A 12,215-nucleotide genomic window follows, 5' to 3' on the forward strand; every position below is an offset into this window, starting at 1 on the left:
TGCAAGCATTTCCCTACGGTGAGTCACGGATTTGCATTCTATTCCTCGGTTCACATCACAACAGTTAGTTTCATCAGGTGCCTGTTACAGTCCTTTGTCGCTGTGGTTCGATGCAGGTAATCACACCGTGTACGGTCAGGTTAACGCTTGTCCACAAGAGGTTAACACCCTGCTGCGCGTAGTTAGTACAAGTCCACTTGGCCCAAATCATAGGTAGGGCCTCTCTCAAACACAGGGCTGACGGCACGGCCTCGACTCTTATGGGATAGTCCTTATCTTCGCCTATTGGTACCCATTAGTTAGCAGCTCTACTACACGTGAGTTTCCATGGGCATCTGAGTTTTGCATATTTTCAACATGTTACGTTTCCTTCCTCCTCACAGCATGCTACAAGAACTAGCTCCAGGTAACGAATTATCTTTAATAAACACAAACCCTGTCATCTCAAGTTCCCTGCAGTATCCTCCGCCTTAGCCACTTCTGAAGTCCTGACGTCAGACTTTGCTTAAAGGACCACTCTAGGCACCCAGACCACTTCAGCTTAATGAAGTGGTCTGGGTGCCAGGTCCCTCTAGGATTAACCCTTTTTATTATAAACATAGCAGTTTCAGAGAAACTGCTATGTTTATTCTGAGGGTTAATCCAGCCTCCAAAATCTCTAGTGGCTGTCTCATTGACAGCCGCTAGAGGCGCTTGCGTGATTCTCACTGTGAAAATCACAGTGAGAGCACGCAAGCGTCCATAGGAAAGCATTGTGAATGCTTTCCTATGCGACCGGCTGAATGCGAGCGCGGCTCCTACCGCGCATGCGCATTCAGCCGATGACGTCGCGAGGAAGAAGGAGAGGAGGAGGAAAGCTCCCTGCCCGGCGCTGGAGAAAGAGGTAAGTTTAACCCCTTCCTCCCCCCAGAGCCCGGCGGGAGTGGGTCCCTGAGGGTGGGGGCACCCTCAGGGCACTCTAGTGCCAGGAAAACGAGTATGTTTTCCTGGCACTAGAGTGGTCCTTTAAACGTAACAGTTAAGATATAAGAACACGCAGTCCAGAATTCCTCTGCTGGTCAAAAAAGGTATCGATCATGCCCGGAGTTAGAGTCTACGCAGGTAAGATTTATCTACTAATACTAAGCAAACGTACTCTACGGCTTACGATACGTGTAAGTATTGTATGTGGTTCAGGATAATATGTGCGTTCCGATTATAATGGTTGCTTGTACAATTTTTGGCACATCTTTCAAACAGTTCATGCTATACATTCGCTCCTCGTTTATTAGTCTTGGCCTCAATCCAAATTCCTTCTCGGGACATTCATTCCGTATTAGGGCCGCCACAGCAGCCTCTAGTTGTCAAGTTCCGACTCATCTTGTAGAGAAGATGGGACGCTGGAAGTCCTCGGCATACAACCGGTACATTCCAAGTCCAGAGAAGAAATCAGGCTCGCTTTCTATAATATGTCTAAATGATGTTGTTATGTTTAATAAATATTACATACTTTTTGGCCCTCTTTTTGCAGGCCTAACCTCGCGTCGGTTTCGGCACACCTCAACCGACTCTTACATATTAAAAACTACACACACTTTAATGTGCGCCCCTTCCATAATCCCGTACACAAATAGAAGGCGTATGCCTGAAGTTGTGGGAGGGATTTTAACCCTATTTAAACCCAGCAAACCCCTTACTCACCTGTCTTCGACGATTTCGGAAATTCCCTCCCACCACACCCTCTTTATATATCATTATACCTGGGTGGGCCCTCTTTTTGCAGGCCTAACCTCGTGTCGGTTTCGGCACACCTCAACCGACTCTTGCATATTAAAAACTACACACACTTTAATGTGCGCCCCTTCCATAATCCCGTACACAAATAGACATATATTATACCTATATAATATATGTCTATATATATATATATATATATATATATATATATATATATATATATATATATATATATATATATATATATATATATATACATATCATACTAAGTGTATTTTTAAATTAATATGTACATATATTAATATAAAAATACACTTATAATTAAATTACACACGTGTATATATATATTATACAAATAGTAAGTAATTTAAATTAAATTAAACATGTAAAAATAATAATACAAATTTTAAAAAAAATTATATATCTATACGAAATTTTATTCTAACTGTATTTTGATATTAATATATTTATATCAAAATACACTTAGAATGAAATTGTATATATATCTATGTATATATAAATAAATAAAAAGAATACGAACTATTCATATGTCCATATACAAAATTACATAAATAATTATATAAATATACACGTAGACTTCAAATGTATAAATATGCATATATATTTAAATTCTACGTGCGTATTTATGTAATATTTCTACATAATTAAGTTATTTTATTGATTGCAATTTAAGGGACCTGCCTGCCAACCCAGGCCTAAAGTCAAGAGAATTTAATTTGCTATCACTGTATTTTACCCTGTAACGTTCTACGACACCCTAAAACCTGTACATGGGGGGTGCTGTTTTACTTGGGAGATTCGCTGAACACAAATATTAGTGATTCAAAACAGTAAAACATATCACAGCGATGATATTGTCAGTGAAAGTGACTTTTTTTTGCATTTTTCACACACAAACAGCACTTTTACTGATGATATAATTGTTGTGATACATTTTCCAGTTTTGAAACACTAATATTTGTGTTCAAGAAAGTCTCCCGAGTATAACAGTACCCCCATGTACAGGTTTTATAGCGTTTTTGAAAGTTACAGGGACAAATATATGGGTCAAATATTTTTACATTGAAAATGGCCAGGTTGGTTACGTTGCCTTTGAGAGCGTATGGTAGCCCAGGAATGAGAATTACCCCCATGATGGCATACCATTTGCAAAAGAAGACAACCCAAGGTATTGCAAATGGGGTATGTCCAGTCTTTTTTAGTAACCACTTAGTCACAAACACTGGCCAAAATTAGCGTTCAATTTATTTTTTTACTTTTTTCACACACAAACAAATATGAACGCTAACTTTGGCCAGTGTTTGCGACTAAGTGGCTACTAAAAAAGTCTGGACATACCCCATATTGAATACCCTGGGTTGTCTACTTTAAAAAAAATATGTACATGTGGGGTGTTATTCAGCGATTTATGACAGATAATAGTGTTACAATGTCACTATTGATACATTTTAAAAATGTATGTTTTGAAACCGCAATATCCTACTTGTACTTATAGCCCTATAACATGCAAAAAATAGCAAAAAGCATGTAAACACTGGGTATTTTTAAACTCAGGACAAAATTTTGAATCTATTTAGCAGTTTTTTTCATTCGCTTTTCTAGATGAGTAAAAGATTTTTCACATAAAAGTAAAAAAACGTATTTTTTTAAATTTTTCATATTTTTTCATTTTTTTTTTAAATTTAATTACATGAGATTATATAAATAATGGTATGTAAAGAAAGCCCCTTTTGTCCTGAAAAAAACAATATGTCATTTGTATGGGAACAGTAAATGAGAGAGCGGAAAATTACAGCTAAACACAAACACCACAAAAGTGTAAAAAGATGCCTGGTCGCAAATGTACAACATCGCAAAAACAGTCCGGTCCTTAAGGGGTTAAATACAAAAATCACAGATTTATATAGGCACTCTGCTATTCAAAATAGGTGCTGGTATCCTTGCAGGGTTAAGTCCTCCTCTAGTGGCTGTCTATCAGACAGCCACTAGAAGGACTAAAGTGTTCTTAGAACACAAAAGTGTTTTAAACGAGGCTCCAGCATTGCCAGAATCCCTATAGGAAAGCATTCAATAATGCTTTCTTATGGGGAGGTCTAATGCGCGCCATTGTCGCAATGGCGCGCAATGCCAGGGGGTGGGAGGGAGGGGGGTACTGCAGGGTCCTACAGTGCAAGGAAAACGGATATGTTTTCCTGGCACTGGAGATTCTCTTTAAAGCTGTAGCTTGTCTTGGTAGCTGTGAGTCCTGGGAGCTAATGTTCTGTTTGGGACCCAGGCTCTGCTTAACCCCTTAAGGACACATGACATGTGTGACATGTCATGATTCCCTTTTAATCCAGAAGTTTGGTCCTTAAGGGGTTAAAGGGACACTCCAGTGCCAGGAAAACAAATTGTTTTCCTGGCACTGCAGGTCCCCTCCCACCTCCCATCCCATGTTGCTGAAGAGGTTAGAACCCCTTCAGTGACTTACCTGAGACCAGCGCCGATGTCCCTCGGCGCTGGTTTAGGGTCCGCCCACGCTCCTCCCGACATAATCCGGCGGGGGAGGCCGATTGCGCATGTGCGGCCGCGGCAGGGGTGACCTAAAGCGCATGCGCGGCACTGCCGCGCATGCGTATTAGACCTCTCCATAGGAATGCATTGAAAATGCTTTCAATGCTTTCCTATGGGGATTTTAGCGACGCTATAGCGCTATAAACCAGGAAGTGCCCTCTAGTGGCTGTCTTATCTTGGTAGCTAATTAATTTCTGTATTTTCACAAAAACTTGACAAGGACTTGTGAGGGGACCGGGCTGGCTTTATATTGTGGGGCCAGGTGCAAGATAAAATGTGTGGCCATTGTTTTACTGAGGGTTTTCAGAGTATAATTTAGTGGGTTTGATCATAGTGGCACATTAGTAAATAAAATGAGAGCTTGGGGGATACTATACCGAAGACACTAGGTCATGCATTTAGGCTGGAAGAAAGGAGATTTAACCCCTTAAGGACTGGACTGTTTTTGCGATGTTGTACATTTGCGACCAGGCCTCTTTTTACACTTTTGTGGTGTTTGTGTTTAGCTGTAATTTTCCACTCTCTCATTTACTGTTCCTATACAAATTATATATTGGTTTTTTTCAGGACAAAAAAAGGCTTTCTTTACATGGGGGTAATTCTCATTCCTGGGCTACCATACGCTCTCAAAGGCAACGTAACCAACCTGGCCATTTTCAATGTAAAAATATTTGACCCTGTAACTTTCAAAAACGCTATAAAATCTGTACATGGGGGGTACTGTTCTACTCGGGAGACTTTCTTGATCACAAATATTAGTGTTTCAAAACAGGAAAACATATCACAACAATTATATCATCAGTAAAAGTGCTGTTTGTGTGTGAAAAATTTGAAAAAAAGTCACTTTCACTGGCAATATCCTCGCTGTGATAGGTTTTACTGTTTTGAATCACTAATATTTGTGTTCAGTGAAGTCTCCCGAGTAAAACGGTACCCCCTATGCACAGGTTTTAGGGTGTCATAGAAAGTTACAGGGTAAAATACAGTGCTAGCAAATTAAATTCTCTGGAATTTCGGTCTGGGTTGGCAGGCAGGTCCTTCAAATTGCAATTAATAAAATTACTTAATTATGTAAAAATATTACATATGCACGTAGAATTTAAATATATATGCATATTTATATATTTGAAGTCTACGTGCATATTTATATAATTTATGTAATTTTGTATATGGACATATGTATATTTCGGATTATTTTTATTTATTTATATGTACATAGATATATATACAATTTCATTCTAAGTGTATTTTGATATAAATATATATATTTGAATATCAAAATACAGTTAGAATAACATTTCATATAGATATATAATTTTTTTAAAAATTTGTATTGTTTTAAATTGTTTTGATTTAATTTACTTATTATTTGTATTTTATAATAATATATATATATATAACATATATAGTTATTATATATATTTATATATATATATATGCGTGTGTAATTTAATTATAAGTGTATTTTTATATTAATATATGTACATATTAATATAAAAATACATATATATATATATATATATATATATATATATATATATATAATTTCTTTTTTTTTCTTTTTTTATTAACTTAATTTTTTTTAATGATTTTACACTGGCAGGGAGACTGCCTGTTGGCACAGACAGTCCCCCTGCAGGCAGACACATGGACACCTATTGTGACCATGTGATCGCTCTGTTGAGCGATCACATGGCCCCAGGGGTCCTGCAGGCAGTCTCCCCACACCGGAAGCACCGCCGATCGCCACCGGGGGAACGACGGCGATCGGGTAAGTACATTGCACCGTTAGGACAGTTCAGGACCGTCATCGGTCGGCAATGCAAAAATGCTGATGACTGTCCTGAACCGTCCTCGGTCGCTAAGGGGTTAATCTAGGGCAAAGAAACGTTTTTATTTACAGTAAGAACTATAGGGATTCTCTGAAGAGGTGGTTTTATCAGAGTCCATGCCAGCGGTTCCCAAACTGTGTGCCCAGTGATGTATTTTGGTTTGGTGCCTCCCTAGGCATGACTTAACCTGGGCACCCCCCTAATTTAATTTTGCCCCACCCATACCGGTCAAGGCCACACCTCTTCCTGATTAAGAACCCACCCCTTCCTCTTTGCACTCCACCTTTTCCTACTCCTTTTAGTTGCCTATAGTGCCCCTCTCCCTCTTGCTCTCCACCCTTACTCGGCACTGAAGGTTAAAACTCATTCAGTCAATTACCTGAATCCAGTACCGATGTCCCTCAGCGCTTGCATTAAGCTTCCCCATAGGAAAGCATTGTATCAATTCTTTCCTATGGGGATTTAGCAGACGCTGGATGTCCTCAAACACAGAGTGATGACGTCCAGTATAAGTTAGGCGACTTTTGGTCGCCTAACCACCTGGAAGGAGTTAACCCCTCAAGGTAATTATTGCAGTTTCTAAGAAACTGTAATAGCTAAATTTGCAGGGTTAAAGGGGAGTGGGACATTGCACCCAGACCACTTCAACGAGCTGAAGTGGTCTGGGTGTCTATTGTGTCCCTTTAACCCCTTAAGGACACATGACATGTCTGACACGTCATGATTCCCTTTTATTCCAGAAGTTTGGTCCTTAAGGGGTTAAGCACACACACACTGACAGACACTGGGAGATACACACAATGACAAACGTCACTGACAGACACAGACTTGATGATTTGACACACACACATTCCCCAACAGACACAGACTGGCAGATACGCACTGACAGTCACACACACACTCAATGACAAATACAGACTCCCTAATGTGGCATACATTCATTTGCTGACAGACACACACACATGCACACTGACAGACACTAATTGAAAGACACAAACTGACTTAATGACAGACTCTCGCTGATTTGACAGACTCACAAACAGACACACTCATACACACTCATATGCACACACACTGACAGATACACTCCTACATACACTCAGTCACACACACCCTTACACTCACAGATACACACACTCACTAATTATTATTACTTTAATACTATTTTTTCACCCTCACTTTCCTACCTGTCGTTGGGAGTCCAGTGGGGCTGCTGTATTGGCATCCGAGGCGGCGAGGGAGCTGTGATCTCCCTGCACTGCTCCATCGCGCCTGGCGATCAGTCTACTGAAGCCGAGAGCCGGAATATGACATCATATTCCATCTCCTGCGGCATCGGAAAACGGCTCGAGGGAGCAGAGCAGGGAGATCACTGCTCCCTCGCCGTCTGTGATTCTCACACAACCGCACGCCGGGGGAGGGAGGGGTCCATTAAGGTGGCCAGGCCTGCCCTTGGACCCGTATGACAAGGAGAACACTTGGGACACCCGAGTGGGCATTTCGGGGCGGCATTTCTTGCCACCTTGTTAGTGCCACCCAAGGCAAATGCCTAGTTTTAGAGAAAAAGATGAAAAAAACTGTGTACAAAAGGCGCTTATAAAATATTGAAAATCGTTGCCTAGTTTGCCTTGGGCTAAATACACCACTGTGTGTGCCACATAATATTTCCCCAGCACCAGGGAACCATTACTGCTCAACAGGGGCCCGGTCGGGTGCTGTGGTCCTTTAAGACCGCGACCGGGCACTTGTAATGTCGGCCGGCCTGTCACTTGGAAAAATATTATGGGCCCCTTGTACCTAAAAGGTTTGGGAACCACTGGTCCATACAAATGTTTAAACAGCAATTGGATAAATACTTGCAAAAACATAACATAGAGGGATATAATTTCAATTTAGTGGGATAATGCATGATCCAAGGAGAAATGACTGCTATTTTGTGGTCAAGAAGGAATTTTTTTCCTAGTTTGTTGTTGCAAAATTGGAAGCGCTTCAGACTGGGTTTTTTCCCTTCTATTGGATCAACAGCAAAAACATATGTGAGGAAGACTGAACTTGATGGACCCAAGTCTCTTTCAGCTATGTAAGATCAGGTTGCTGACTGTTTGTGTATTTGTGTGCGTCGTTTACCTGGGGAAGAGATGGCAGCAGGATGCACTATGGGAAGAAGGTAGGCCATGCGGAGGCAGTGTTATGTATAGGGCAATGTCAGCTGGGATGCCTTGGATCCTGGCATTCATGTGAATGTTATTATGCTACGTACCACTTAGCTAGGGATTGTCGCAGAGCACATACACCCCCTATTCATGCCACTCTGCAAAAGCTGTTCAGGAATGGTTTGAGTAACAATTGAAATAGTTTAAAGGACCACTCTAGTGCCAGGAAAACATACTCGTTTTCCTGGCACTAGAGTGCCCTGAGTGTGCCCCCACCCTCAGGGACCCACTCCCGCCGGGCTCTGAGGGGAGGAAGGGGTTAAACTTACCTCTTTCTCCAGCGCCGGGCGGGGAGCTTTCCTCCTCCTCCTCTTCTTCCTCGCGACATCATCGGCTGAATGCGCATGCGCGGCAGGAGCCGCGCTCGCATTCAGCCGGTCGCATAGGAAAGCATTCATGCTTTCCTATTGACGCTTGCGTGCTCTCACTGTGATTTTCACAGTGAGAAGCACGCAAGCGCCTCTAGCGGCTGTCAATGAGACAGCCACTAGAGGCTCTGGAGGCTGGCTTAACCCTCAGTATAAACATAGCAGTTTCTCTGAAACTGCTATGTTTATAAAAAAAAAAGGGTAAAAGCTAACTGGACCTGGCACCCAGACCACTTCATTAAGCTGAAGTGGTCTGGGTGCCTAGAGTGGTCCTTTAAGATGTTGCCTTGGCCTCCAAATACCCGAGGTCTTACTTTGATTGAGCATCTGTGGGATGTGCGAGAACAATCTACATAATAATAGGCAGGTGGTTTTAATGTTGCTATGTGTGTGTATGTATATGTATGTGTATATGTATGTGTGTGTGTATATATATATATATATATATATATATATGTGTGTGTGTGTGATAAAAAAAAAACTGATAACATTTGTATCTAGTAATACCTTTTTTTTATTGGACTTACAGAATTTTTTAATGACAATATTTTGGGAGAACCTCCCTTTCTCAAGTCTGAAGCATTTCTGAGCAAGAAGACACTTATAATTCAAAGTTGAGTTGTGCTACAGGGGTTAAAGCGACATGTGCAGATAAGACACAGGTTTCATAGAAAATAGACACTATTCTCGCAGAGGGTCATAAATCTCTTGTGTGAAGATCGAGTGAGGAGAGAAAAAAAACAAGCAAAAAGATGGTGCTGGGGGTGGGGGGGGGCTGTAAAACCAAAACAATTGCTTGTATTAAGAATGCATGAATTCCCATCCAAGAGTTACAGGATATGCATGAAGGTCCATACACAGACACACACACTTACACATGTATATATACATGAAAACTGTGTTTCACATATACGCTGTACCCAAATTAAAAAAGCCATTACTATTTTTCTGGAACTTCATAAAGACTTGTACAGTAATTGTTCTCTGCAGTAAACAAACATAAAGAGATTAAGGAAAGCAGGAAGTGTTAACAGCATAAGCCCATGGCAGTTTGAGTTTCCAGACCATGTGTAAATTTTGCACCCTAACAATGACACCTAGAATTTAAAGTTGAGTTGTGATACAGGAGTTAAAGCGACATGTGCATCGGTTATATTTATATGTATATTTTTGTATGTTCTTATGTATATTGTTTATGTGCTTGTTTATACTTGTACATATACACTACTTGTGTATACGTATATGTGTGTGTGTCTGTATGCTGGATATAGGCCTTTATGCATATCCTGTAACTCTTGGATGGGAATTCATGCATTCTTAATATAAGTAATTATTTTGGTTTTATTATCCCCTTCTAGCACCATCTTCTGCACAGTTTGCATGTTTTTTTCCCCCTCTCTCTCTCTCCCTCACTCTGTGATCTTCACACAAGATATTTACGACCCTCTGTTAGAATGGTGTGTTTTTTTTCTATAAAACCTGTGTCTTATCTGCACATGTCGCTTTAACTCCTATATCACAACTCAACTTTAAATTCTAGGTGTCATTGTTAGGCTGCAAAATGTACACATGGTCTGGAAACCCTTAAGCTGCCATGGACTTATGCTGTTAACACTTTCTGCTTTCTTTAATCTCTTAATGTATGATTACTGCAAAGAACAATTAACACAGTCATTATGAAGTTCCAGAAAAATAGTAATGGCTTTTTTAAATTCGGGTACATCGTGTATATATGAAACAAACACAGTTTTCATAGGGGTGTATCTGATAGAAGACAAAATCAACCAATCATAGACGTTCAGTGCAAAAAGTATAATTTCTCCTATAACATTACGTATTAGTTATTCTACTGCGCATGTCTCGCACATATTCTCGAAACTATGCAGGGTTATTTTGTGAGAGAAAAAAGGGAGTATGTGTGCTTGCAAGATGGCAGACAGGGGATAGAATTCTTGCTTTTAACCCTTGCAGACGTGGAAAGACTTAACCAAGACCAGGGGCGGACTGAGAACCCTCAGGGCCCCCGGGCAAAATAAATCAAGGGCCCCCTTACAGGCCCCACCCATTCTCCGCAGCAAGCGCCACCCTTGTCCCGCCTCCATGCACTGCCTCCAGCCACACCCTACACAATCTTTAGACACAAGGAACAAAAGTGCAATAATCCCTTCGAAGCCCCAGTAGAGACTACAATTGAGGGCTAATGGGCCATGGAAGGGGGTCTTTCTAGCAGAGGCTATCTCAGTGTCCTTTAGAGAGTGTGTTAGAAAGAATTTCCTCCAGGTCCCATTAGAGACTACAATGGGGCCTGGAGGGGGGTCTCTCCAACACTCTGGTTCCTATTCACAATATAGCAACACAACATAGCTCGCTGATATCTAGGCCAAGTTGGCTCCTCTTACCTTAATTACTGTTGCTGGCTGGCAGTCTGTGGGCTTGCTGGAAGGCTGTGGGCTTACTGGCTGCGGCTGGCAGGCTGTGGGCTTACTGGCAGGCTGTGGGCTTGCTGGCAGGCTGTGGGCTTGCTGGCAGGCTGTGGGCTTGCTGGCAGGCTGTGGGCTTGCTGGCAGACTGTGGGATTGCTGGCTACTGCCGGCAGGCTGTGGGATTGCTGGCTACTGCCGGCAGGCTGTGGGATTGCTGGCTACTGCCGGCAGGCTGTGGGATTGCTGGCTACTGCCGGCAGGCTGTGGGATTGCTGGCTACTGCCGGCAGGCTGTGGGATTGCTGGCTACTGCCGGCAGGCTGTGGGATTGCTGGCTACTGCCGGCAGGCTGTGGGATTGCTGGCTACTGCCGGCAGGCTGTGGGATTGCTGGCTACTGCCGGCAGGCTGTGGGATTGCTGGCTACTGCCGGCAGGCTGTGGGCTTGCTGGCTACTGCCGGCAGGCTGTGGGCTTGCTGGCTGCGGCTGGCAGGCTGTGGGCTTGCTGGCTGCGGCTGGCAGGCTGTGGGCTTGCTGGCTGCGGCTGGCAGGCTGTGGGCTTGCTGGCTGCGGCTGGCAGGCTGTGGGCTTGCTGGCTGCGGCTGGCAGGCTGTGGGCTTGCTGGCTGCGGCTGGCAGGCTGTGGGCTTGCTGGCTGCGGCTGGCAGGCTGTGGGCTTGCTGGCTGCGGCTGGCAGGCTGTGGGCTTGCTGGCTGCGGCTGGCAGGCTGTGGGCTTGCTGGCTGCGGCTGGCAGGCTGTGAGCTTGCTGGCTGCGGCTGGCAGGCTGTGGGCTTGCTGGCTGCGGCTGGCAGGCTGTGGGCTTGCTGGCTGCGGCTGGCAGGCTGTGGGCTTGCTGGCTGCGGCTGGCAGGCTGTGAGCTTGCTGGCTGCGGCTGGCAGGCTGTGGGCTTGCTGGCTGCGGCTGGCAGGCTGTGGGCTTGCTGGCTGCGGCTGGCAGGCTGTGGGCTTGCTGGCTGCGGCTGGCAGGCTGTGGGCTTGCTGGCTGCGGCTGGCAGGCTGTGGGCTTGCTGGCTGCGGCTGGCAGGCTGTGGGCTTGCTGGCTGCGGCTGGCAGGCTGTGGGCTTGCTGGC

The 12,215-nt window shown here is 43.4% G+C and overlaps 1 protein-coding gene across 1 annotated transcript in view; it reads left to right on the forward strand.

Annotated features, from left to right (window-relative positions):
• Positions 1-12,215, forward strand: part of SLC35A3 (solute carrier family 35 member A3) — a 61,841-nt gene that overhangs the window by 16,977 nt on the left and 32,649 nt on the right. The gene's annotated exons all lie outside the window — the stretch shown is intronic.

This window comes from Pelobates fuscus, chromosome 7 (genome assembly GCF_036172605.1).
Source record: "Pelobates fuscus isolate aPelFus1 chromosome 7, aPelFus1.pri, whole genome shotgun sequence".
Lineage (NCBI taxonomy): Eukaryota > Metazoa > Chordata > Amphibia > Anura > Pelobatidae > Pelobates > Pelobates fuscus.